The sequence below is a fragment of the Schistocerca serialis genome, chromosome 5, assembly GCF_023864345.2.
Source record: "Schistocerca serialis cubense isolate TAMUIC-IGC-003099 chromosome 5, iqSchSeri2.2, whole genome shotgun sequence".
Lineage (NCBI taxonomy): Eukaryota > Metazoa > Arthropoda > Insecta > Orthoptera > Acrididae > Schistocerca > Schistocerca serialis.
In genome coordinates this window covers 787,334,258-787,362,120 of record NC_064642.1, presented here as the reverse complement: position 1 = coordinate 787,362,120, position 27,863 = coordinate 787,334,258, and positions in this window count along the sequence as shown.

Sequence of the window (27,863 nt, the reverse complement as noted above, 5' to 3'; positions counted from 1 at the left end):
GAAGGATTTGGTTCAGTGGGTACCAGAAAAAAATTACCTGTCCTCGAATGCAGTGCGGAAGATGAGTCACGGAGGCAGTAGTGTTACGATATGGGGGTGTTTCCTTTGTTTGATGAGTTGTCGCCTTACTAAGCTTGATAAAGTGCAAAGGGCGGAGAGATATGTACAGATCTTACAGCACTGCATGTTTTGCTGAGTAGAGGAAGAGTTCCGAGAAGGTGACTGCGTCAGAATTCACCCTGTTTAAAGCATCATCTGTAAGGCAATGGATTGTGGACAGAGACTTCCGTAAAACAGATTGGCCTGCCCAGAGATCCGACCAGAAAATTACGTAGCACCCTTACTCTGGACTAGAACATCGAATCGTTCCATACTCTAGCATCCAAGATTAGCATCCAAGATCACTATCTTTTTCGGTTTGATCTCTTGTGGAAAGATGAGCTCCCATTTGTCAACAGATATTCAGACACCTCGTTGAAAATGTCCCCAGCAGAGTTTGTCATTAAGCTTACGAAACAAGTTCACAGATAGGTGAGTGGATCGAAGATTTCTTAAATAATAGAACTCAGTATGTTGTCCTCAACGGCAAGTGTTCACCAGAGCCGGCCAGGGTGGCCGAGCGGTTCTAGGAGCAGGTTAGAATCCTGCCTCGGGCATGGATGTATGTGATGTCCTTAGGTTAGTTAGTTTTAAGTAGCTCTAAGTCTAGGGGACTGATGACCTCAGATGTTAAGTCCCATAGTGCTCAGAACCATTTTGTTCACCAGAGACAAGGGTGTCGTCCGGAGTTGCACCATGGAAGAGTGATACGACACCTGTTTCCATATACATAAATGATATGGCGGACAGGGTGGGCAACAATTTGCGGTTGCTTGTTGATGATGCCATGGTGTATGGTAAAGTATCGAAGTTGATGACTCTAGGAAGATACAAAACGACGTAGACAAATTTTCCAGTTGGTGTGCTAGCCATACATGTAGAAAAATGTAAGTTAATGCGGATGAGTATGAATATCAAATCTGTAATGTTCGGATACAGTATGAGTTGTGTCCTGCTTGACACAGTCAAGTCGTATAAATATCTGGGCATAACATTGTAAAGCGATATGAGGTGGAACGAGTATGTGAAAACTGTGGCAAGGAACGCGAATGGTCGAGTTCGGTTCATTCGGAAAATTTTAGAAAAGTGTGGTTCATCTGTAAAGGAGACAGCATATAGGGCTCTGGTGAAACCTATTCTTCACTACTCCTCGATCGTTCGGAATCCGTACCAGGTCGTATATAAGGAAGACATCGAAGCAATTCAGAGGCTGGATGCTAGACCTGTTACCGGCAGGTCAGAACAACACATAGTGTCACGGAGATGCTTCAGGAACTAAAATGGAAATCCCTGGAGGGAAGGCGACGTTATCTTTGAGGAACACTATTGAGAAAATTTAGAGAACTGGCATTTGAAGCTGACTGCCGAGCGATTCTACAACCGCTAACATACATCGCGGTTAAGGACCACGAAGGGTAATATACGAGTAATTAGAGCTCATACGGAGGCATACAGACAGTTGTTTTTCCCTCGCTCTGTTTGCAGGAGAGGAAATGATTAGTAGTCGTACACTGCGCCACGTACCATACGGTGACCTGCAGAGTATCAATGCAGAAGAAGATGTAGATGCCGATTAAGGCGAAGGGTCGGTACACTCGGTTGAGCCTTGGTAGAAATTGCTGTTTTGAAGAGCGCGCCACAGCGCGTAGTGTGAAGCAGTCACCCCACGTTTCTGGCGGTGGCGCCGCTGTGGCAGTCGCAGCTTTGGTGTCTCCCTCTGGTGGGAAAGGGGAAAGGTTGCCTCTTCACGTGCATTTAAGGGGCGCTATGAGTTCGGGCAGAGGTTAGTCTGGGGTCAGTATGAGTCAGTCTCTCGTCCCCAGCTTCCAAGTCTGTCTCTCGTCAGCAGTTGTGAGGGAGCTAGTGTCTGGCTTTCGTCCGGAGTGCTAGTATGTCTTTCGTTCGGATCAACCTTTAAAGCCGGCAAAATGAGAGTCTTACCACTCCGCCAGTAAGAAAACTCAGCGAGTGGTCGCTCGGTCGGGGTTTAGTTCCTGCATCTCACTCTGCGCGTTAGGCCGCCAGTCTGCTCGTTTGCTCAGGCAATGGTCATTGGCGGTTGAATCGACCGGTCGGTCGGTCGCGCACGGAGACACAAGATGACTTGTCCGTCTTGAACGTCGGCGCATGTGAGGTCGCCATGTGAGTCCAGTGGGCCGCGGCGTATAGCGAGGGTTAGTGACTTCGCAGCCGACACGAGAGCAACAGGAGTCAACCCACGACATCAGTCTGGCCGGTGCGAGCTGCGACGTCGTGAGACGGGAGATCGGCGCGCCTTCCTGCGTCCATTGAAGCGGCTGGCAGCGGACGGTTCGGGAGAGCGATTTGGGCGTGCTGGGCCAGGCCTTCTCCACAAATCGCAGTTTATTAGAAGTTAAGTCATTGGCGATATGTTGTTTCATTTAATTGTTAAATTCTACTTACTTTCTTGGTGAGGTCACCAAGTTTTGTTTTGCGGTCGTCCCACCACTCTTCTCCATTTGCCCACCCACGGGAAGGTTGTTGTTTATGAATTGGGTGGTCTGTTTTTTTCCTTTGTGGAGTAGGGGCGGGTTAGAGCAACCTGCGGTTCGGTTTCTAAGGTAATCTCCCTATCAATATACCGTACGTTAGTAGCTGCCTCTGACATGTTTGTCGGATTTGGTGTTAACGAATTTATTTCTTGGAGCGTAACGGCCTAATTCCTGAATTATGTTTTGATCTTGCCTATCATCTTGAGAGGCGGTAACTGTGTACTGTAGAGCATCTGAACTTGTTTGGCCAGTGTTGTATAATTTTGTATAAGAATGCATTTCATGGGCTTTTATTTAAATGGTCATTTTAGTATATAAAGTTGCCACCCTTTCACCGTAAGACTTTTCTCAGAAGTTAAAATCAAATTGCATCTTCGGTGGCAAAATTAATATTTTAATTTTAGTGTTTTGTACCATTTCAGTCCCTACAACGGGGTGCATAGTTTGTGTGCTTGTGTGAATTGTTAAAACTTTTAGTTTAAAGTAATCTGGTGTGTTGCAGATTTGCACGAGTGTAGTCTTTCAGAGGTTGTTGTCAGCGGTCGTAACTACGGCCGTGTCAAAAGGGAGCTGCAAGGTTCTCTGCCCGAAAGCTCATACAGTCAAAAATTTGTTTCTTTCTTCCTCTGAATAAATAGTAACTTGATATTTAGAGGGTGCTTTCTGATTATAATTTTAAATGTGTTTCTTTCTGAAAAAAGCTTTAGGCACCATTAAAGTGAATAAATTACCATTTGTTAAAAGGAATTTGCTTATGATTTCATCAGTTACTCCCTGGCAACTACTTCCAAGCTTACATAGTGTGATTAAATGTGTTAATGTTCTTGATGAATTGCTAGTAAATAAAATAAATTCTTACAAATATTTTTTGAAAATAAATCCCGGTTCACCGATAACCTACTGATGTCCGGCTATAGGTTTCTGGATACTTTTGACAGTGTGTTTAAAAGCGCTCTGCAAACGTCCTTGCAGAAGTTCTGGAAGTCTGATGGGGCAGTTGGTGTACTCCAGGCACCGTTGCTGCCGGTGACGAGTGACGCAGGCTGCGAGTGGGCGGACGACTGCAGCGGCCTCCTGGACGCTCCAGCGCCGGCGGCCGCGCTCGGGCAGCGTCACGTGGCTTCGGGGCCGGCCTGCCACGTGAGCCCACACCACACACGCGGCCGAGAGGGACAATTTCACGGCCGACTGGAACGCAATCGAGTGAGTGTGCCGATAATTAAAGCTGGCTCGCCACTCTCGTGTGACACCTCGGGCGCGCTCAATGGTACGCGGCGCCCCCTCTGATTGGCTGACTGAGCGCCGCTCTCGCTTTTCCAGCGGACCTCACCGGCAGAGCAGCCGCGCGGCTGAAACTCTGAAAGCGCCGGCTGCTCTCTCCCGCCTAGCGGGATAAATCGTACGTGTCCAACGTTTCCTTTCACTACATTTTTCGGAAAATGCATGATACTGCCTGTACATAGTGAAATTATAGTTTTTCCGGTTACACTTTTGCTTCAAAGGACGTTTCTGATAGCTATATTCGAAAAGTGGAAGCTGAATGGAAATGGACAGGAACAATAATATTCGCTGAACACTGCTAGCACTCATCGAAGATACTTGCGACGTGCGTGACGAGCACCAGAGCATGTTTTTGTCCGCAACGCTCCGTCCCCTAATGTTGGAAATGTCATGAGGCCATCATGAGCTGCTATAAAGTCTCAGACTTAAATAAGTTCAGCAAAACTATCTTTCTGTAAGTATCCACGCAACAGCAGGGTCTTGACGTCATGAGACTGCCACCTAAGATCTCGGTTCTTGCCGATTTGTGTATATTTTTCTTGTCTACTTATCGGCATTTAGGTCCCTACCCAAGCAGCCATCTACATACAGTTTCTAATCTTCTCTACCTTGTACTTTTAGCAGGTTTACATAGGTCGGATACACCATCTTCACTGAAGTAGATGGCGAGAAAGAACTAGTTGCATCGAATATTCAGAATTAGACAATATGTGCCATTGCATTAAAATTTGCTTAAAAAGAAGAGGTAATTTCCAGGATTACTTGCAAGCGATATACGATGATGCACCAAAGAAATTGGTATAGGCATGTATATTCAAACACAGAGATATGTAGAGAGACAGAATACGGCGCTTCGATCGGCAACGCCCTTGCAAGATAACAAGTGTCTGGTGCAGTTGTTAGATCGGTTATTGCTCTTAGAATGCCAACTTTTGAAGATTTAAGTGAGGTTAAACCGGGTCGTATAGTCGGTGCACGATCGATGGGACACAGCATCTCCGGAGTAGCGATTAAGTCGGGATTTTCCCGTACGACCATCTTACAGGTGTACCGTGAATATCAGGAATCAAACATCAAAACTCCGACATCGCTGCTGTCGTAAAAAGATCATGCCAGAACGGAACCAACGACGACTTAGGAGAATTGTTGACCATGATAGAAGTGCAACCCTTCCGAAAATTGCTGCAGATTTTAATGCTTGGCCAGCAACAAGTGGCAGCGTGCGAAACATCATCGATATGGGCTTTCGGAGCCCAACACCCACACGTGCACCCTTGATGACTGCACGACACAAAGATTTGCTCCTCGCCTGGTCCCATCAACATAGACGTTGGACTGTTGATCACTCGGAACATGTTGTCTGGTCGGACGAATCACGTTTCAAATTGTATCGAGCTGGTCGACATATATGGGTATGAAGACTACCTTATGAACCCACGGAACCTGCATGTCAGCAGGGGACTATTGAAACTGGTGGAGGCTCTGTAATGGTGTGGCGCATGTGTAGTTGGAGTGATATGAAATCCCTGATACCTCTGGATACGATTCTGACAGGTGACAAGTACATAAGCATCCTGTCTGATCACCTGCATCCATACATTTCCATTGAGCATTCCGACGGACTTCGGCAATTCCAGCAGGGCAATGTGACATCCGACATGCCCAGAATTGATACAGTGTGCCTCCAGGACACTTTCGCTGTCCACTAAACTCCCCAGACGTGAACATTATTGAGCATATCTGGGTTGCCTTACAACGTTGTTCTGTTCAGATGTTGTCTCCACCCCCCCCCCCCACCCCCTCTTGTACTCTTGCGGATATATGGACAGCCCTTCAGGATTCACGGTGTGGCACCAACACTGCTAACACTGCTTCAGACATTAGTCCAGTCTGTAACATGTCGTGTAGCGTCACTTCTGAGTGCTCTCGGGGGGCCGTACACGATATGAGGCACGTGCACTAATTTCTTTAGCTCTTCAGTTTATATCGAGCGCGCGAATGTCATGGCAGCAGATATCGATTAGGTATTGCTTTTTTTCACAACGTTGAGAACAGAACATCTAGAAAAAGGGTTTGTGCACTTTTCTTACCGGGCGGGAGTTAATTCCGAGACTGTGTACTATGGAAAATAGTTCAGACTTTTGTTAGGAATACTTTTTATTCCCCACTCGCGATTTTACGAATTACGTGGATTGTCGTGGGAGGCATATGTGAAAGTCAGTAATAAAACGACCGACGTTGATTTCCCGATCCAGTTATATTGTAAGAAATGTTAGCAAAGAACTTCGATCAGGAAAACTGCAATATTCGATATAAGTGAACTGACGATACATAAGACTATTATTTTAGTCTCTTGTGGAGTTGAAGAATATACGTTAGAAGTCATTGATCCAGAAACTGGATTAACTGCACATACTGTTTGGGTTCGCTATGGTTTCTGTCGTGAGGTGTGTTGTGTGGTTGTGACAAGCTGTTCGTATTTCAGTACCCATATTTTCACAATTAAACTCAAACGTTTCAGCGCAAATTTGTCTGAAATAAAAATAGATATCGCGAAATGACTTACCCTGGTATGACTGTGACACAGCGGCTCATGAAAATAAGTATTCTGAAACATTCTAAAAGTAGTCAAATATTGGTTTCAACATAAACTTGCGGTTCTTTTTTTTTTTTTTTTTTGATGGACATCCCGTATTCTTTCTTATGCAATCAGAACATGACAAATCACAAACACAAAGGCCTTCGTTGCATCGCAGTACGTCAATTACATTTCGAGAAATTCCAAAGGAATGTTGACACTTGAAACGCGTCGCTATGGCAGATCCCGAGATACAAGCTTGAACCCAAAATATCACAGTTTTTGGCAGGAAACCCTATTATTACTATCGACCCTGCTGACAAAAGTGAAAGTCATACTGTGTACGTCAATCACATCGCGATTATGAGCGAGGTGGAGTTCATGCTTGCATCTCGAGTTGTGCAGTAGCGGCGCGTTCCGTTTATTTCAGGCGTCAATTTTGCTTTGCAGTTTCTCTGGATATAATTGACGTATTGCGATGCAACCTACTCCATTATTATGTGATTTTTCGTTGTAAGATTGATTGAGGGCTAAGAAACGATACGGTGTTTCCGTTTAGAAAACAGAATTTTGTGTGGAAACTAGTTTTTTCTTAATTAGTGGGGAACCCGTGGTCTAGGGGTAGCGTCTTTGATTCGTAATCAAAACGTATTCGGTCCCGGGTTCGATCCCCGCCACTGCCTAAATTTTGATAAATAATCAGCATTGGCGGCCGAAGACTTCCGGCATAAGAAGTCAGCCTCATTCTGCCAACGGCCTTGTCAAAGAGGGCGGAGGAGCGGATAGAGGTTCAGGGCACTCTCTTGTCCTAGGGGTGGGAAATTGCCCCTAAAGGCGGGAGAATCAGCAATGATCAACGACATGAGGATGCAGAAGGCAATGGAAACCACTGCATTAAAGACACGTAACGTGTATCCACGGGACATGTGGCCTGTAATTGAAGAAGTGTCATGATGATCTCTCCATTGGCAAAAGATTCCGGAATAGTCCCCCATTCGGATCTCCGGGAGGGGACTGCCAAGGGGGAGGTTACCATGAGAAAAAGGTTGAATAATCAACGAAAGGATATCGTTCTACGAGTCGGGGCGTGGAATGTCAGAAGCTTGAACGTGGTAGGGAAACTAGAAAATCTGAAAAGGGAAATGCAAAGGCTCAATCTAGATATAGTAGGGGTCAGTGAAGTGTAGTGGAAGGAAGACAAGGATTTCTGGTCAGATGAGTATCGGGTAATATCAACAGCAGCAGAAAATGGTATAACAGGTGTAGGATTCGTTATGAATAGGAAGGTAGGGCAGAGGGTGTGTTACTGTGAACAGTTCAGTGACCGGGTTGTTCTAATCAGAATCGACAGCAGACCCAACACCGACAACGATAGTTCAGGTATACAGGCCTACGTCGCAAGCTTAAGATGAACAGATAGAGAAAGTGTATGAGGATATTGAAAGGGTAATGCAGTATGTAAAGGGGGACGAAAATCTAATAGTCATGGGTGACGTGAATGCAGTTGTAGGGGGAGGTATAGAAGAAAGGGTTACAGGAGAATATGGGCTTTGGACAAGGAATGAAAGAGAAGAAAGACTAATTGAGTTCTGTAACAAGTTTCAGCTAGTAATAGCGAATACCCTGTTCAAGAATCACAAGAGGAGGAGGTATACTTGGAAAAGGCCGGGAGATACGGGATGATTTCAATTAGATTTCATCATGGTCAGACAGAGATTCCGAAATCAGATACTGGATTGTAAGGCGTACCCAGGAGCAGATATAGACTCAGATCACAATATTGTAGTGATGAAGAGTAGGCTGAAGTTCAAGACATTAGTCAGGAAAAATCGATACGCAAAGAAGTGGGATACGGAAGTACTAAGGAATGACGAGATACGTTTTAAGTTCTCTAACGCTATAGATACAGCAATAAGGAATAGCGCAGTAGGCAGTACAGTTGAAGAGGAATGAACATCTCTAAAAAGGGCCATCACAGAAGTTGGGAAGGAAAACATAGGTACAAAGAAGGTAGCTGCGAAGAAACCATGGGTAACAGAAGGAATACTTCAGTTGATTGAGTAAAGGAGGAAGTACAAACATGTTCCGGAAAAATCAGGAATACAGAAATACAAGTCGCTGAGGAATGAAGTAAATAGGAAGTGCAGGGAAGCTAAGACGAAATGGCTGCAGGAAAAATGTGAAGGCGTCGAAAAAGATATGATTGTCGGAAGGACAGACTCAGCATACAGGAAAGTCAAAACAACCTTTGGTGACATTAAAAGCAACGGTGGTAACATTAAGAGTGCAACGGGAATTCCACTGTTAAATGCAGAGGAGAGAGCAGATAGGTGGAAAGAATACACTGAAAGCCTCTTTGAGGGTGAAGATTTGTCTGATGTGATAGAAGAAGAAACAGGAGTCGATTTAGAAGAGATAGGGGATCCAGTATTAGAATCGGAATTTAAAAGAGCTTTGGAGGACTTACGGTCAAATAAGGCAGAAGGGATAGATAACATTCCATCAGAATTTCTAAAATCATTTGGGGAAGTGGCAACAAAACGCCTATTCACGTTGGTAAGTAGAATGTATGAGTCTGGCGATATAACATCTGGCTTTCGGAAAAGCATCATCCACGCAATTCCGAAGACGGCAAGAGCTGACAAGTGCGAGAATTATTGCACAATCAGCTTAACAGCTCATGCATCGAAGCTGCTTACAACAACAGTAGAGAGAAGAATGGAAAAGAAAATTGAGAATGCGCTAGATGACGATCAGTTTGGCTTTAGGAAAAGTAAAGGGACGAGAGAGGCAATTCTGATATGACGGCTAATAATGGAAGCAAGGCTAAAGAAAAATCAAGACACTTTCATAGGATTTGTCGACCTGGAAAAAGCGTTCGACAATATAAAATGGTGCAAGCTGTTCGAGATTCTGAAAAAAGTAGGGGTAAGCTATAAGGAGAGACGGGTCATATACAATATGTACAACAACCAAGAGGGAATAATAAGAGTGCACGATCAAGAACGAAGTGCTCGTATTAAGAAGGGTGTAAGACAAGGCTGTAGCCTTTGGCCCCTACTCTTCAATTTGTACATCGAGGAAGCAATGATGGAAATAAAAGAGAGGTTCAGGAGTGGAATTAAAATACAAGGTGAAAGTATATCAATGATAAGATTCGCTGATGACATTGCTATCCTGAGTGAAAGCGAAGAAGAATTAAATGATCTGCTGAACGGAATGAACAGTCTAATGAGTACACAGTATGGTTTGAGAGTAAATCGGAGAAAGACGAAGGTAATGAGAAGTAGTAGAAATGAGAACAGCGAGAAACTTAACATCAGGATTGATGGTCACGAAGTCAATGAAGTTAAGGAATTCTGCTACCTAGTCAGTAAAATAACCAATGACGGACGGAGCAAGGAGGACATCAAAAGCAGACTCGCTATGGCAAAAAAGGCATTTCTGGCCAAGAGAAGTCTACTAATATCATATACTGGCCTTAATTTGAGGAAGAAATTTCCGATGATGTACGTCTGGAGTACAACATTGTATGGTAGTGAAACATGGACTGTGGGAAAACCGGAACAGAAGAGAATCGAAGCATTTGAGATGTGGTGCTATAGACGAATGTTGAAAATTAGGTGGACTGATAAGTAAGGAATGAGGAGGTTCTACGCAGAATCGGAGAGGAAAGGAGTATGTGGAAAACACTGATAAGGTGAAGGGACAGGATGATGGGACAGCTGCTAAGACATGAGGGAATGACTTCCATGGTACTAGAGGGAGCTGTACAGGGCAAAAACTGTAGAGGAAGACAGAGATTGGAATACGTCAAGCAAATAATTGAGGACGTAGGTTGCAAGTGCTACTCTGAGATGAAGAGGTTAGCACAGGAAAGGAATTCGTGGTGGGCCGCATCAAACCAGTCAGTAGACTGATGACCAAAACAAAAAAAAAGTAGAATCTCTCATAGTACATAGTTTCGTGAGCCCCTGACTTACAGTCGTACCTGTGAAAGTCGTTTTGCAGTATCTATTTTTGTTCCAGAGATACCTCCGCTGAAATGTTGAAGGGGGCCAAAATATATAGCGCTTGCAAGTGATGTTGGAAATAAATAAAATGCGTGTGTTAATGGAGTTTATTATGGAGAAGAGTTGGCGCTGTTTGCATTACTTGGTAGTAGCGCCCATGCTTGTCTAATTTCATTGTTCCCTGTTAAAGCTATTTTTGTGCTTTTAAATTTCTATGGCCTCTCAATAAATTCTAGCATAGCGATGACTGGATGTTGATAAAATTTTAGTAACAGAGAAAATATCTTGGTGGTTTCCTGCTGATAGTGAATGAACTACTACTGAAGAATTATCCATGTCTCCCGGACGAAAATTCCAGTTATGTTCCTTAATCCAGGTTTTAGTGCAAGATATGCTATAGCTGTGGCAAGCGATGAGCTTAGGTCCTCTGCAGTGTTCATATGTTCGCTCACCTTCCTTGTTGTTTAAACACTGTGCTGATACTGTGTCTTCTTGTTACTCTGTTCATGCGATCAGCAACCGTTTTTTTATGAATGGGAGGGAAACTTTCCTTTCCATTGGTTCTTTTTCACTAGAGGATCCAGAGCATACACGACGTAATGCTCTCTTTACCTGTTGGAGTAGCCATTTCTTCTGTAAGCACTTCTTGAACGATAGGGTCGTTCCTGTGGGTGTCATATCGTTCCAACGCAGTGCACCAATGTCTTAATCGTTCCTCTTTTTCTTCTTCCGATGGTGATTGGAATTATTATGATGATATCTGCGTGAGTAAGCTTTGTGTATAGTTTGTTTCGTAGGGTAACGTACCGTTTTTTTATGTACCTTTACTTCCAAAATTGCATTTTGGCCTGCTTTCTGTGTTTCCAAAGATAACTTCGTATAATTATTATCGGTAGAAAAGCGGCCGATTCCGAACAAGCGCCTTTCATGCATCGCCGGATTGTACCTCGTTCGGTGCAAGTCACTTATTCATCACAGGCAGTCAGTCAATCGAAAGCTTCCTCCAACCGCGAGATGGACTCACTTTTGATAGAAACAAATTCTGTTGTTGTCAGTATTTGATCACTTGCTCGTGTATGTATTCAAAACTCACCTGCGTTATTTTCAAGTAACCTTCTCCCCTTTTTGTTGCCTTTGCGTGAGCTTAGTATCCCCTATTTCTAATAAAGGTCAAGGTCTCGCTGTCATTGGGCTACTTTTAAAGTTAAGGGGTGTCCTACAGGGCAAAACTGTGTTCACCACATTGTATGGCAGCTGACAGGCACAACCCGACAGCTGAGTAGGGGCGTATAAACAGTTCAGACTGCTGAGCTCCTATTTGTGACCGCTTTGTAACGCGGCCTAATGACTGCGAAAGAAAATGCACCAAGGCGGCAAATAAAATTTGTTTCAGTCAAATGCTCAAACAAGTTAATGGCTGTAACTGTTTTGACTGAGCAGCCCATGAATACTTCTTGTCCGTCGTCTGTGTCAGAACGTACTCAGAGCAGCAGACAGTGCTGAGTGCTGGATGGTTCTGGCGCAGCCGTCGGAAAAGAAGTATTCATAAGTTAGTGACAGCGCCTGGTCAGTCCAAACAGCTTAAGTCTTGTCTAAAATAAACTTCATTGAGGGAAGTAACGTGCTAACTGATGCTCTCTGCTAACAAGGTGGCAGACGTCACCATTTGCCGGTTTGGCCATACAGAGATACGAAATAGTGGACGATGTAAGGGGGATGTTCTGTGTTGAAAAAAGATCCAGAAGACGGCCATGTTGAATCACAGACTGATGATATAAAAAAGCAGACAAACTTGGATACGAGAGGCTGCAGAAGGTCATATGTGGAAAAGTCAGAGCCTCGTATGTCAAGCAGTGGATGATACATGCCTAATGATGATGGCAATACTGAGTCGCCAACTAGTACATCTGGAAGTTATCTCACATAAACGTCTCTGTGGAAAGAGTATATACTTGTTGATACACTGTTACTCATTAAATTAAAATATACTGTATTGTATGCCATCTACAGGTAATCTACTAACGAATGTGGTCCTTGATCTCTCAAATGGATCTAGGCAGTATACATTACTTTTATATGAAGTTGTTTGAAACCTGCAGTACAGATATGGGTGCATATAAGCGTAAGAAAAGTGCAAGCATATCTTCCTTAAGAAAATCTCGAATTATGTAACAGCTCAAAGTACAGCGAAAGCGAAAGGGGAAAGTTTCTGGGCGGAGAAGAGACCACTAGATGTCAGAAGAGGCAGACCTGCCAATATAACTGAAGGCAAGGTGTATTGTGTTGTGAATAGAGAGACAGTAACAGAAAACAGGCTTGGAGCTCAGTACCTTCGGATGTGGACTTGTCATTGGATGTCACCTGAATAACAGATCCGTTAAGGGCATTACAACCCTTGAACAGTTTCCGAAATCAGTAGTTGTTATCTGATTGTGAAGTGAAAGTGCGAAGGAACAAGGAACATTTAACCAAACCCATGCAGATACCATGTACTGGCGGACACCGACCGTCAAGCACTGTGGAGGATGGTTGCCGAAAGCATGTAATCAGCGGAAGGAATCTCTCGCGAGTTCCAAAATGCTAACAGCAGTCCGGCTAGCACAATTACTGTTCGTAAGGATTTCCATAGAGTGGGATATAAATGCCCAGTGGTTTCTCATAATCCAAACTTGTGTAGTCAATGAAATGATGCTGTAAAGAGGTGCGCCACTCGACAATGGATGACTGGAAACGAGTGACCTGGATTAATAAATCAAGCTATACCATACGGCAGTATACCGTACGGCAATCCGACAGAAGACTATGGGTTTGGCAAATGCCTAGGAAAAGTTGTTTCACAACATACAAAGTGCAAACAGTGAAATATGGAAGGGGTAGTGTTATTTTACGAGAATTATTTTAGTGCTTAGGATGTGGTCTCTTTCCTACCCTTAAGGAAATGTTAAGTGGGGATGGATATGAAGATATTTTAGAGCACTGTGTACTGTGTACATGGCAGATGCAGTGCACAATGATTGTTTGTACCACCATGACAGTGCACCCTGTCATAAAGCAGCACCTACAAGAAAATAATTTGTTGACAGTAACATTCATGAAATGATGGAAGCTGAAGAAATGAATTAAAATTTGTGCTATGACCAGGAATTGAACCCAGGTCTCCTTGTTTAGTAGAAACGTATACTAGCCATTAACAGGGCACTATACTAGGGTAGTCCATTCAGCTGTGTTGGCTATAATACTGTCGTAGCGTAATGGCTAAGCAAGGAGATCTGGGTTCAAGTCCTGGCCACAACACATATTTTAATTCATTTCTTCAGCTTCCATTATTACCATGGATAAAGACGAGACCCAAATGTCTCGAGGAAAATTTAGTTACATCAGATTCAGGAAATGGACATGCCTGCTGAGGGTTGCCAGCTAAACCCAATGGAATACTTTCGGGATGAGTTTGAATTCAGACTTTGCTCCAGGCCTCAGCGTCCAATATCACTGCCTTCTCTAGTTTCGGTTCTTGAGGAAGACTGGGTTGCTGTTCATCTACAGACATCAACATGCCACAATGAAAGTTTAAGCCGTCATACAGGCGAACTATGGATACACCTCTCATCATTGTCCAGTAATAGGTGTGTAGACCACTCTTGATCAGAATACGTATACGAGACAGACTGGTTATAACTTACAGATGTTTGATTCAGTGTTGCAAGTGATATAAAATATACTCATCTAATTCGACTGTAAGTATTCATGTCTATTATATAGATGGCTACAAAAATGGCTTGTTATCGGGGGGACCACTTTCTTTACACAAATTGTATCTACGCAATAAATTTTGATAAATGCGGTCAATAAGTAACAGGAGTGTGGTGATTCAGTTCTGACTCCTATACATACGTCTTTCTTCAGCCTTCACAGTGATCTCGCGAACGACATTTCTCAAGCATACCTATAACAACAACTAAATGAGACAACGCCTATGGGCATGTTCTTAAAGCATCTGCACCGATATACCTCTTTCCTCGAAAGTAGCATTGCGGTTGTAAAGCTAGAGGTACTATTTTGTTCCTATTAATAGTATGCAATATCGAAAGTTCGTAGCAGTTAGCAAGATGACTCCCTGCTTCTATCAGTCATTAATACAGTGCTACCGATGACAATAATTTAGTTATTCTCCACCGACCGACGTACGGAGCAATAGGTCTGTCTATATTATTTCACGTATCGGTTGACATTTTCCGCTGAAGCTCCATCACTGAACTGTTCTATGTCACATGCAGTGCTTTATCTGTCTGTTGGTTCCGTTACCTCCCGCGACTTCCAAATTAAGTGTCAGAATGACTTTGGTTCAAAAAGCTATACGTAGTACAGTGCACCTTTTTGTAAAACACAGTTTTATATATCACTTATTTAGCATTCAGTCTAGCGCCCGTGGTCTAATGGCTAGGGTTGCTGCGTCTGGATCTGGGGTTCCGGGTTCGATTCCCAGCTGGGTTGCGGATTTTCTCTGCCCGCGGACTGGGTGTTTGTATTGTCATCATTTCATCATCATCCTCATTCTTAACAGTGGCTCCATTGGATGGTGTAAAAAATAGGACTGTGTAAAATTTGGGACTTCGTATGGGCGCTGATGACCGCGTAGTTGAACGCCTCACAGACCAAACATCATCATCATTTATCAACGAACAACCGCTAAAAATCGCAACTAGCACCATTATAACACCAAAATAACATAAAATGCGCTTTAGTTTACTTTGCTTGCAGGTGTGTTAAAGACCGAATTCTCTGAAGGTGAATCATACAGAACACTTTCGGTACTTGCGAAGGCCCCAACTCCACTATATAGCGCCCTAGGTCAGACAGCTCTAGAGGTCACCGCTCCATCGACTTCGGATTGAACTTCGCGTGTCTTCGTTAGCTCTCGTGAGGGGTCGCGATCCCAATAAAATCCCCATTTATAATAATTAAATTCTAGTTATTATACATTTATGTATCACTCTGGCTGGCATCTGTTTATGGTCACTGGGACTTACCCTGAATTTTGTGTTCCTAAACTGTGGACGTTTTTCAGATATGGTTACACTGATGTCAAATGGCTCTGAGCACTATGGGACTTAACATCTCAAGTCATCAGTCCCCTAGAACTTAGGACTACTTAAACCTAACTAACCTAAGGACATCACACAACACCCAGTCATCACGAGGCAGAGAAAATCCCTGATCCAGCCGGGAATCGAACCCGGGAACCCGGGCGTGGGAAGCGAGAACACTACCGCACGACCACGAGCTGAAGACACAATGATGTCGTTAGCAGTTTGGAGGCCGAGGCAGCTGCGTACATTACTATCAGCCCTTCCTTCTCTCAGCGTGCATTCTCACTGGGACCTGTTTCTGCACCCACTGCACCCCACCGCTACACTTGTAACGTTTGCTCGTCTTTGAGCGACTTTTAAATGACTCGCCAGCTTACGCTGAAGACGACTGGACCTGGTGTTATAACTTTCAATAAAAGTTACCGGAAAAGAAAGCGTCATTTACGATGTAAACGTCACAATATGGTGCCATTACGCTAAGGGCTAAAACCATATTCCGTCACGAATATTCAGTGGCATATCATCCAAGAAGTCAGCCAATAATGATGGAGGGAATGCCGTGTCATTCTGACCATGTCACACTAAGTGACCGTATCATGAAGGTCCTAAACTGTGGCAGTCTTCCAAACTGGAACCATTAATAAACATGAGGACAAAAGTAGGAAAGGTGCGGCGTTGCGACTGTAGGGGCCCTTTTATTTATTCAGATCTACAATAGGGCACTAATTCGTTTCAAGTTTCGGAGGCAATCTGCGAATGCTGCTATGCATTTCTTGTGTCACGGAGATGATTATAGGTTCTAAAAAAGTTCGTAATTTCAACCTACTGTACGAATTTAAGAGCGAGAAGCGTGTCTCTGGTAAATTCTCGGTGGTCACAAAAGTTTCAAAAATATTAACCCGTGTGAAGTAAATGAAAAAAGATAATATACAATTATTTCTGTTTCTATTAGGCACAATCGCAGTAACACTGTTCTAATTGTAATGGTTTCGATGACGTATTGATCATATTCAGAAGCCATACATCTTACATAAATACAATGAAAATTTGAAATGACTTGTAATACTATACATAGTTTCCCGACGATTGTCTATATAAAATAGCTGTTTCTTTGTTCATAGTACGTGATTTCTAGAATACAAAGACCTCATCCTCCTCGGAGACTGCAGCTTTTCTGAAACACGAGCGCTCTTCAGGTTGCATTCGCTCACACATCACAGACATAATACATGATTCGGAAAGTCCTACGTCTCGCTATTCGAATCCTCAGATTCTTACGAGTCTTCATCTACATCTGTATCTAAATTTCTACTCCACAAGCCACCCAACGGTGTGTGGTGGAGGGCAGTTTACGTGCCACTGTCATTACCTCCCTTTCCTGTTCCAGTCGCGTATGGTTCGCGGGAAGAACGACTGCCGGAAAGCCTACGTGCGTGCTCGAAACACTCTAATTTGACATTCGTGATCTGCTCGGGAGGTATAAATAGGGGGAAGCAATATATTCGATACCTCATCCAGAAATGCACCCTCTCCAATCCTGGACAGCAAGCTACACCGCGATACAGAGCGCCTCTCTTGCAGAGTCTGCCACTTAAGTTTGCTAAACATCTCCGTAACGCTATCACGCTTACCAAATAACCCTGTGACGAAACGCGCCGCTCTTCTTTGGATCCTCTCTATCTCCTCTGTCAACCCGACCTGGTATGGATCCCACACTGACGAGCAATACTCAAGTATAGGTCGAACGAGTGTTTTGTAAGCCACCCCCTTTGTTGATGGACTACATTTTCTAAGGACTCTCCCAATGAAACTCAACCTGGCACCCGCCTTACCAACAATGAATTTTATATGATCATTCTACTTCAAATCGTTCCGTAAGCATACTCCCAGATGTTTTACAGAAGTAATGCTACCAGTGTTTGTTCTGCTATCATATAATCATACAATTAACGATCCTTCTTTCTATGTATTCGCAATACATTACATGTAATGTTAAGGGTCAGTTTCCACTCCCTGCACCTAGTGCCTATCCGCTACAGATCTTCCTGCATTTCGCTGCAGTTTTCTAATGCTGCAACATCTCTGTATGCTACCGCATCATCTGCGAAAAGTCGCATGGAACTTCCGACACTATCTACTAGGTCATTTATATATGTTGTGAAAAGCAATGGTCCCATAGCTCTCCCTTGTGAAACGCCAGAGGTTACTTAACGTCTATAGACGTCTCTGCATTGAGAACAACATGCGGTTTTCCGTTTGCTAAAAACTCTTCAGTCCAGCCACACAGCTGGTCTGATATTCCGTAGGCTCTTACTTTGTTTATCAGGCGACAGTGCGAAACTGTATCGAACGCCTTCCGAAAGTCAAGGAAAATAGCATCCACCTGGGAGCCTGTTTCTAATGTTTTATGGGTCTCATGAACAAATAAAGCGAGTTGGGTCCCACACGATCGCTGTTTCCGGAATCCATGTTGATTCCTACAGAGCAGATTCTGGGTTTCCAGAAATGACATGATACGCGAGCAGATAACATGTTCTAAATTTCTACAACAGATCGATGTCAGAGATATAGGCCTATAGTTTTGCACATCTGCTCGACGACCCTTCTTGAAAACTGGAACTACCTGTGCTCTTTTTCCAATCATTTGCAACCTTCCGTTCCTCTAGAGACTTGCGGTACACGGCTGTTAGAAGGGGGGCAAGTTCTTTCGCGTACTCTGTGTAAAATCGAATTGGTATCCCGCCAGGTCCAGTGGACTTTCCTTTGTTGAGTGATTTCAGTTGCCTTTCTATTCCTTGGACATTTATTTCGATGTCAGTCATTTTTTCGTTCGTGCGAGGATTTAGAGAACGAACTGCAGTGCGGTCTTCCTCTGTGAAACAGGTTTGGAAAAAGGTGTTCAGTATTTCGCCGGATGAGGTGGCCGAGCGGTTCTAGGCGCTACAGTCTGGAACCGCGCGACAGCCACGGTCGCAGGTTCGAATCCTGCCTCGGGCATGGATGTGTGTGATGTCCTTAGGTTAGTTAGGTTTAAGTAGTTCTAAGTTCTAGGGGACTGATGACCTCAGTAGTTAAGTCCCATAGTGCTCAGAGCCATTTGAACCATTTTTTTGATTTTATATACATATATTTTAGCAACGCGTTTCAAGAGACAATGGTCTCATCATCAGGTTGTGAAGTCTACGTCATGAAATTAAACGGAGTAAAAAGACAAAATACCATCACAAATAGTTGGGAAGTCCATAGAGTAAAACAGAATTAAAAGTATATTGGACTGTGGGTCCTCGTCTTACATTGAAGTTGTTGACACAAGTCGATGGCCGTCCCATAGCTACCAAGTATGCTGTCGCACTGTGCCCGCTCGGGAGCTGTTGTGGACTGACGTGCCTAGGTGTTGTGGCGTGGTTACAGCCATGTGCTTGACGGTAACGCTATCCTATGGGGCGCCTTATTTTTCTTATTGCATTGGTCTGCCATCGTTAGCCTCTCGCAAGTCTGTCAGTGACATGCTACAAGTTTAAAGTCGCATACCTACCCTAAAATAATTCTAAAACCCCGCTAAAATGATCTCATTTCTTTAAAATTATCTTGTGCATTTAGAATATTGCTTTGTTTCTTTTCATGGATAGCTATCTCGAATTGCTCTAGTAAATCAAGTTTCCTCCCTTTCTTTTCTACATGCAGAATTTCTACGTTATTTTCTATGCTATTAAGGGGATGGCCTGTTTCATATACACTCCTGGAAATTGAAATAAGAACACCGTGAATTCATTGTCCCAGGAAGGGGAAACTTTATTGACACATTCCTGGGGTCAGATACATCACATGATCACACTGACAGAACCACAGGCACATAGACACAGGCAACAGAGCATGCACAATGTCGGCACTAGTACAGTGTATATCCGCCTTTCGCAGCAATGCACGCTGCTATTCTCCCATGGAGACGATCGTAGAGATGCTGGATGTAGTCCTGTGGAACGGCTTGCCATGCCATTCCCACCTGGCGCCTCAGTTGGACCAGCGTTCGTGCTGGACGTGCAGACCGCGTGAGACGACGCTTCATCCAGTCCCAAACATGCTCAATGGGGGACAGATCCGGAGATCTTGCTGGCCACGGTAGTTGACTTACACCTTCTAGAGCACGTTGGGTGGCACGGGATACATGCGGACGTGCATTGTCCTGTTGGAACAGCAAGTTCCCTTGCCGGTCTAGGAATGGTAGAACGATGGGTTCGATGACGGTTTGGATGTACCGTGCACTATTCAGTGTCCCCTCGACGATCACCAGTGGTGTACGGCCAGTGTAGGAGATCGCTCCCCACACCATGATGCCGGGTGTTGGCCCTGTGTGCCTCGGTCGTATGCAGTCCTGATTGTGGCGCTCACCTGCACGGCGCCAAACACGCATACGACCGTCATTGGCACCAAGGCAGAAGCGACTCTCATCGCTGAAGACGACACGTCTCCATTCGTCCCTCCATTCACGCCTGTCGCGACACCACTGGAGGCGGGCTGTACGATGTTGGGGCGTGAGCGGAAGACGGCCTAACGGTGTGCGGGACCGTAGCCCAGCTTCATGGAGACGGTTGCGAATGGTCCTCGCCGATACCCCAGGAGCAACAGTGTCCCTAATTTGCTGGGAAGTGGCGGTGCGGTCCCCTACGGCACTGCGTAGGATCCTACGGTCTTGGCGTGCATCCGAGCGTCGCTGCGGTCCGGTCCCAGGTCGACGGGCACGTGCACCTTCCGCCGACCACTGGCGACAACATCGATGTACTGTGGAGACCTCACGCCCCACGTGTTGAGCAATTCGGCGGTACGTCCACCCGGCCTCCCGCATGCCCACTATACGCCCTCGCTCAAAGTCCGTCAACTGCAAATACGGTTCACGTCCACGCTGTCGTGGCATGCTACCAGTGTTAAAGACTGCGATGGAGCTCCGTATGCCACGGCAAACTCGCTGACACTGACGGCGGCGGTGCACAAATGCTGCGCAGCTAGCGCCATTCGACGGCCAACACCGCGGTTCCTGGTGTGTCCGCTGTGCCGTGCGTGTGATCATTGCTTGTACAGCCCTCTCGCAGTGTCCGGAGCAAGTATGGTGGGTCTGACACACCGGTGTCAATGTGTTCTTTTTTCCATTTCCAGGAGTGTATATGGTTCGCAACAGTTAATTTGTCATAATTTCCTAACCTGAACGCATCTTTATGTTCTTTATACCGGATCGCGAATGGTCTCCCTGTCTGCCCTATATATTTTGCATCACAAGTTCTGCACTGAATCTTGTAAACTCCCGATCTTTCAAACTTATTTCTCTTCTCGCCAATATCGTTATTAGTCTGAAAAGCTATTTTAACGTCGTATGGCTTAAAAATAATTGCTATCTTTTTGTGAGACTGTTCCGTAGTATGGCATCGTGATAATTTTCACTTTCTCTCCATCAGGTTTTTTCTTTTTGCGCTTATTACTCTTCCGTAACAGTTTTTTAACCATATCTATTCCGTAAGATAGGGAGAATGAAATTAATACCGTTAATAGAATTCGATGAATAACGGTTACAGAATAGATATGGTTAAAAAAGGAAATAAGGCACACAACAGCTTAGCGTTACCGTCAAGCACACGGCTGTAACCACGCCGCAACACCTAGGCACGTCAGTCCACAACAGCTCCCGAGCCGGCACAGTGCGACAGCATATTTGGTAGCTATGGGACGGCCATCGACTTGTGTCAACAACTTCAATGTAAGACGAGGACCCACAGTCCAATATACTTTTAATTCTGTTTTACTCTATGGACTTCCCAACTGTTTGTGATGGTATTTTGTCTTTTTAGTCCGTTTAATTTCATGACATAGCCTTTCCAACCTGATGATGAGAGCATTGTCTCTTGAAACGCCTTGTTAAAATATATGTATAAGAATCGCGGTTGAATGCTAACAGTGATAACCAGTAACGATGTTTGCATTAAATACAACCAATAACGATCGTGACAGTTAATTACCTTTGAGATTGGACGGGGTGAGTTGAAACTAGTCAAGAATGTGTTTAAGGCGACAAAGACGTCATTATCAGCATCTCACTGAATTTGAACGAGGTCGTGTGATACGGCTACGAGTTATTGGACATTCCTTTGCGATACAGCACACTGTTGCTTAGACAATTGTATTCCCCAAGTTTCATTAATTACTACTTCTCTTCCGCCAGTGTATTTGTGATTTTTTTTTTTTTTTTAATTTGTGTTAAGTTGCTATGGGACCAAATTGCTGAGGCCATCGGTCCCTAGGCTTACACACTATGTAATCTAACTTAAACTAACTTATGCTAAGGACAACACTCACACGCACGCCCGGGGAAGGACTCGAACCTCCGACGGGGGAAGCAGCGTGAACCGTGGAAAGGCGCCATAGACGACGCGGCAGTGTATTTATAAAGCCTGAAACAACGAATAGGATACGCATCTACTGTATTAATCATGTGACTGACGCCCCCCTCCCCCCCCCCCCTGCGGTTCCAGGTATTACAAGAGGCCCCATGTATTCCTGCCTGTCGTAAGAGGGGACTGAAAGGAGCTTCACATTTCACGTGGTTGTCCCCTGTAGGGTTTGACTTCAATTCTTGAAAATTTTCCCTAAGAGCGAGTCAATTCAGGAAGGTCGTCTTATATGGTGCATCGTGTCCATCGTGCATTGAGATCTTAAGCCCACTTTCTCGTCGTCGCATTTCAGTCCCGCTCATTATCCATCTCTTGGGCGAGGACACCTTCCTGGATGCGTTTTCCACCATGCTCTATGCAGTGTCGCTTTCTGCATCGACGATGACCATGAACTTCTTTGCACCACATATCCAGTACGGTAGCCAGTCCGTTGTGGTGCGGCCGCCATGTACCCTGTTGGCTGTAGCCCCCTGACCACACAGGGATTGCTCTGCTGATGCCTGCGCCGTTAACTCCCCATGTATGCCTGGGGCATTGGGACTCCCGGCAATGGCCATCCTGCCAGCTAGCCTTTGCTGCGGCTGGGTGCCGTTCGTGGGGAGGGCCCCTGGTCAGAGTGGGTGGAATCAGGGTGGATGAGATGCGATGAAGGGTAGTACATCATCTCTTGCTTGTGGTCAAACACCAACAGTCTCTAAGCGTTCACAGGCTCAATTCTATGCAAATCGTTCCCCTCTCTGGCCACACCATGGAAGGAACGTCAGGCTAAGGATGGCAGTGGCACTTACTTGCCCTGGTAACTTGTGTGTTCAAGAGCTGATGGGAAATTTTCATGACGATGAAGCCTCAGTTTTTTGTTGAGCATTTAGAGGACAAGTTTGGGGAGGTGGAGGGGTTGTCAAAAATGTGATCTGGGTCAGCCTTGATCAAAACAGCATCCTCTGCCGAGTCATGGGCTTCACTCACTAGAGACAAGTTGGGGGATGTTACTGTAACCATCACGCCCCGTAAGAGTTTAAATATGGTTCAGGGTATCATATTTCACAGGGACCTTCGTTTGCAGTCCACCGATGAGCTGCATGCCAATTTAGAATGGCGAGGTGTACATTTCGTTTGGCGTGCCCACCAGGGTCCGAGGGATAATCAGGTTTCCACTCGTGCCTTCATCTTGGCCTTTGACGGTGATACATTACCCGACAAGGTCAAGGTAATGCTCTACTGCTGTGATGTAAAACCCTATATCCCTCCCCCAAGGCGGTGCCTTAAATGTTGGAAGTTCAGTCATATGTCTTCCTGCTGCACTTCCAGCATCACATGTCGAGATTGCAGACGCCCATCACATCCCAATACTCCATGTGCCCCGCCTCCTATCTGTGTCAATTGTGGAGAGCACCATTCACCCTCCTCTGCCAGACTGCAGCACTCTACAGAAAGGAAGGAAAATCATGGAGTACACTGAGGCTAAGAGGAAATTTGATCACCTTCATTCTGTACATATGACATCGTCTTACGCCGCTGCTACACCAGTTCCAGCCCTATCAGCTCTGCCAAACCCAGTCACCTCTCAGAGCCAGAAGACTATACCTGCCCCATTGATGGTGGGGAGCACTTCCCTCCCTATTGCTCCTGCACAACCTACTTCAGGAGCAACACACTCCCAACCATTAGGGACGTCCGTCCCCACTTCTAAGCCAGAGAAGCATACAATTTCTTCGGCTCTCTCACTAGGAAGGGGTCCCTTGGGTCACTCCCTTCGCAGTTTTCTGCTAATGGGAAAGATGACACCCGCCAGTCGGTGAAGAGCCCAAAAGCAGCTGGTCGCAGGGCTTCATGCTCATCCTCATTCCTTGAGACTCAATCATTAAAGTCCTCCAAGCCAGAGAAACCCAAGGAACAGCGAGATAAATCCAAACAGAAGGTCTCCAGCCAAGAGAACTGCGTTTGCACCCACAACACCGCTGCCTCCAAGCTCTGCATCTGTGGGTGAGGTGGAGATTCTGGCGTCCGCTGAGGACCTAGATCTCGCCAGACCCTCAGACAAAATGGATATAGGCTGCTTAGGCAAAAATCCGGTGGCAGCAGGTGACCCTGAGGCGTAAATTGCCTCATTGAATGTTCTATGCATCCCCAGTGGAATTGCTGCGGTTTTTTCCACCACCTGGCTGAACTACGGCAACTGTTAAGCTTTACACATGCTATCTGCATAGCCCTCCAGGAAACCTGTTTCCTGGAAATGCAGACCCCTGCCCTCCTTGTCTATAAGGAATGTTACAGGAACCATAGCAACTATAATCGAGTGTCAGGTGGAGTTTGCGTTTATGACCTAAACTTAGTCTGTAGTGAACATGTGAGCCTTCAAACCCCTCTTGAAGCTGTGGCTGTCAGAGTAAGGACGACGTAGAAAATAACTGTCTGCAATGTATATCATCCTCCAGATGGTGTAGTGTCCCTGAATGTATTAACTGCACTGATTTTCTGCTTTTGGGAGATTTTAACGACCAAAACCCCTTTTGGGGTGTCACTGTGCTTACTCGCCGAGGCAGAGACGTCGAAACTTTACTGTCTCAGTTCGACCTCTGCCTCTTAAATACTGGGGCCGCCACACATTTCAGTCTGGCTCAAGGTAGTTACTCGGCCATTAATTTATCAATTTGCAGCCCAGGACTTCTCCCGTTTATGCACTGGAGAGCACATGATGACCTGTGTGGTAGTGATCACTTCCCCATCTCCCTGTCACTGCCCCGGTGTGAAGCCCACAGATGGGATTTAAGCAAGGCGGACTGGGAAACTTTCACGTTTGCTGTCACCGTTGAATCTCACCCACACGGGAACATCAATGTGATGGTTGAATAGTGAAAGGTGGCTACACTGAGAGGTGGCTACACTGAGCCACAGCGCCAGAGAGTTTTGTTTCGCCGCCTCCACTGGCAGTGATTATTGAGAAGTAGGCAGTGCTTGTTGAGAACTCGTAGTAGGCAGTGTTTGTTGAGAAGTAGCGGAGTGCAGTGCTTGTCGAGAGGTCGTGGTGGAGAGTTCTTGTTGAGATGTGGTAGTAGCGAGTCGGTGTGGAGATATATTGTAATGATTGGAGTGCTTTTCGTCAATATATGAAGGTAAATGAAAAAAAAATTTTCCTTTTCTTTTTATTATCTCAATGTCTTAAATAATGCATCATTACAGGTTCAGTCAACAAAGCATCTGGCTTGTGTTCTTGTATTAGAGTGTAATTCTGCTTTCCTTACGCAATTATAGTATTTCTATTTTTTAATTACTTCAGTATAAATGATATTTAAAATTTCTTGTCTTAGTGAAGAAGAACCGTGCCAGATGTGTACGTTGAATCACACTTCCACACACAGAACAGTTACTCTTGTGCTTGTTGTTGCGTTGGTTTTATAGTTGCTGGGTACTTGATTAATTAATTGTGTTAACAAAAATTTTCATTTCATTCTTTGTTGTTCTTCTATGCAGTCAGATTGCGTAATAATACTAGCCAGGGCCAACCGTTTACGAAACAGCGTAATCGGACATACAGCTATGAAAAATAAAAAATTATTTTCAAATTTAATAATTAAGCACCCATGCACATGGCGACCCTGCCAGGATCGTCCCTTGGAATTCTTCTGATTGTAAAAATAGTAGACAGTAGTATTGTTGTAGTAATTTGTAGTTTAGTAATTGTAGTCTATATTGCATGTGTAGGTTTGGTAATTGTCATTCTTCTAGTGGTATTTTTTTTGTAGAATTTAATTTTGTTGTCTTGTATACGCGTTTGACAATTTAGTGCAATTATTTCAATTGTTCGTTAATCGTGTTTGAGGGAAACATTTCGTGTGAATGGTATTGTTGGAGATGAGGAGTCATTGTGTGTAATTTTCGTACAGTGACGAATTTTTTATGTTTTGTAAATGATTACGTGGTCAATGAAACAGGCAAAAATGATGAATAGTCAGAATAACGAAATTGCTGACATGGCGAACCTGCCAGCACAGGACAACAGTATGATGAATAATAGTGTTGAAAACAATTTAATAAGCAGGGAAAATAGTCCGGAAACAGTTCAAAATTTTTCTCAATCAGAAAATTCACAGATTACGGGGTTAACGACAGAAGAAATGGAGCAGTTGATGAGTGCAATATTAAATTTGGGATCTTGGTTAGACTCACAAATGGAAACACGGTTAAGCTCACTGGGATCACAGTTACGATCTGAATTAAAAACAGATAGGGGAACAATGGAAAAACGGTTAGACTCACTAGGATCACAAATAGGAACAATTAAAACAGAGATGAAAGCAATGACAACACGGTTAGACTCACGAATAGGGACGTGTTTCAAAAACATGAAAGATGAGTCAAAGAAAGAAAGTAGAGAAGAAGTACATCTGATTTTGAATGCTCACAATAATAGTTTAATTTCAATAGAAATTAGACAAGAGGAACAGGACAGAGAACAGGAAGAAAGAGATCGCGCGATAGTACAAAAATTTTCAGAATTAAATTTACAACGTGCACACGATAAGGAAGAAATAATTGAAAGAATCGAGGAATCCGTACCAAATGACAGAATAAATAACTTAACGCAACAGTGTGAACAGTTAACTACTAAATGTGACAACTCCGAAACCCGAGTCGCGACATTTACAGAAGACCTAAATAAACAGAAACAACAATTAAGTGACTCATCGGAAAGAGTTGAGGAGATCTCAGATAAATTGACAAGTGTTAGTTTAGCAGAAGGGTTTGAAGAAAGTAATTTGTTTCATTTACGGGATGCAACAAGAGAGCGCCAGGCGCGCGAACTTGACAATAACCGTCATTGGGACTGGGACAGACGCGGTAGGTCTTTGTCGCCACGAGGCGAAAACATTGATTATAAACACTTTTTGACTGCTCGGAAATTTAAGATCTTTCGCAATTCTAAAAATGACATACATCCATGTGCATGGTTAGATCAATTTATGTACGCACTTCCGCCAAATTTACCACTAAGTCACAAACTGGAAATTATGTGCAGCTATTAAGGCCCTCAGGGGATTCACTACACTAAGTGAATATGTGCCGTAGCGTGCATAGGGCCCCGAGCTGTAGTGGTGCTATTTCTCTTTTAGTTTTCTGCACCGCTGCCTACTCTTTTACTATTCTTTGCATCTGTCAATACAACTCTTCAACTATCAATCTATCTAGAGAGTAAGTATATAATAACCGGATATGACTATTTTACCGAAAAGAGATTTCGGAAATTACCATTTGGACTTACTGTATCTTCAGCAGCATTCATTCGTAGCTTAAACGAAATTTTACCTGTTTATCTTCGTGACAATATTACTTCATATGTTGACGATATTCTTATTGCTAAACGTTCTTGGAGTGAGCACAACTAAATTTTGAATTCATTATTACGTATTTTTGCAAGAGTTGGCATTACAGTGAACTTGGAAAAATCTGAATTTGGACGTTCACAGGTGAAATTTCTTGGTCACATTATTTCTACAGAAGGTATTCTTCCTGATCCAGAAAAATTAGACGCTATTCGTAATTATGCTGTTCCTACCACAAAACGTGAGGTTCGTAGTTTCCTTGGTGTCTGTAATTTTCTTAGACGCTTTGTTAGATTGGACGATTTGGCCACACCTCGTTTTCGCGGTCTATCTGGAAAGTTCTTTTTTAATGAATATCGGTCGACAACTCTGTTTGGTTAGTTTGTATTCTTGATGAGTGGGTTAATAAATTGATTTGGTACACGCATTTCAGTTATGCACACTTTGGTCCCAGAAAATGCTTTCATAAATTATGGGAAAATTGCTACTTCAGTAATATGAAAAACGTATTCGATCTGTTCTGGCCAAATGCAA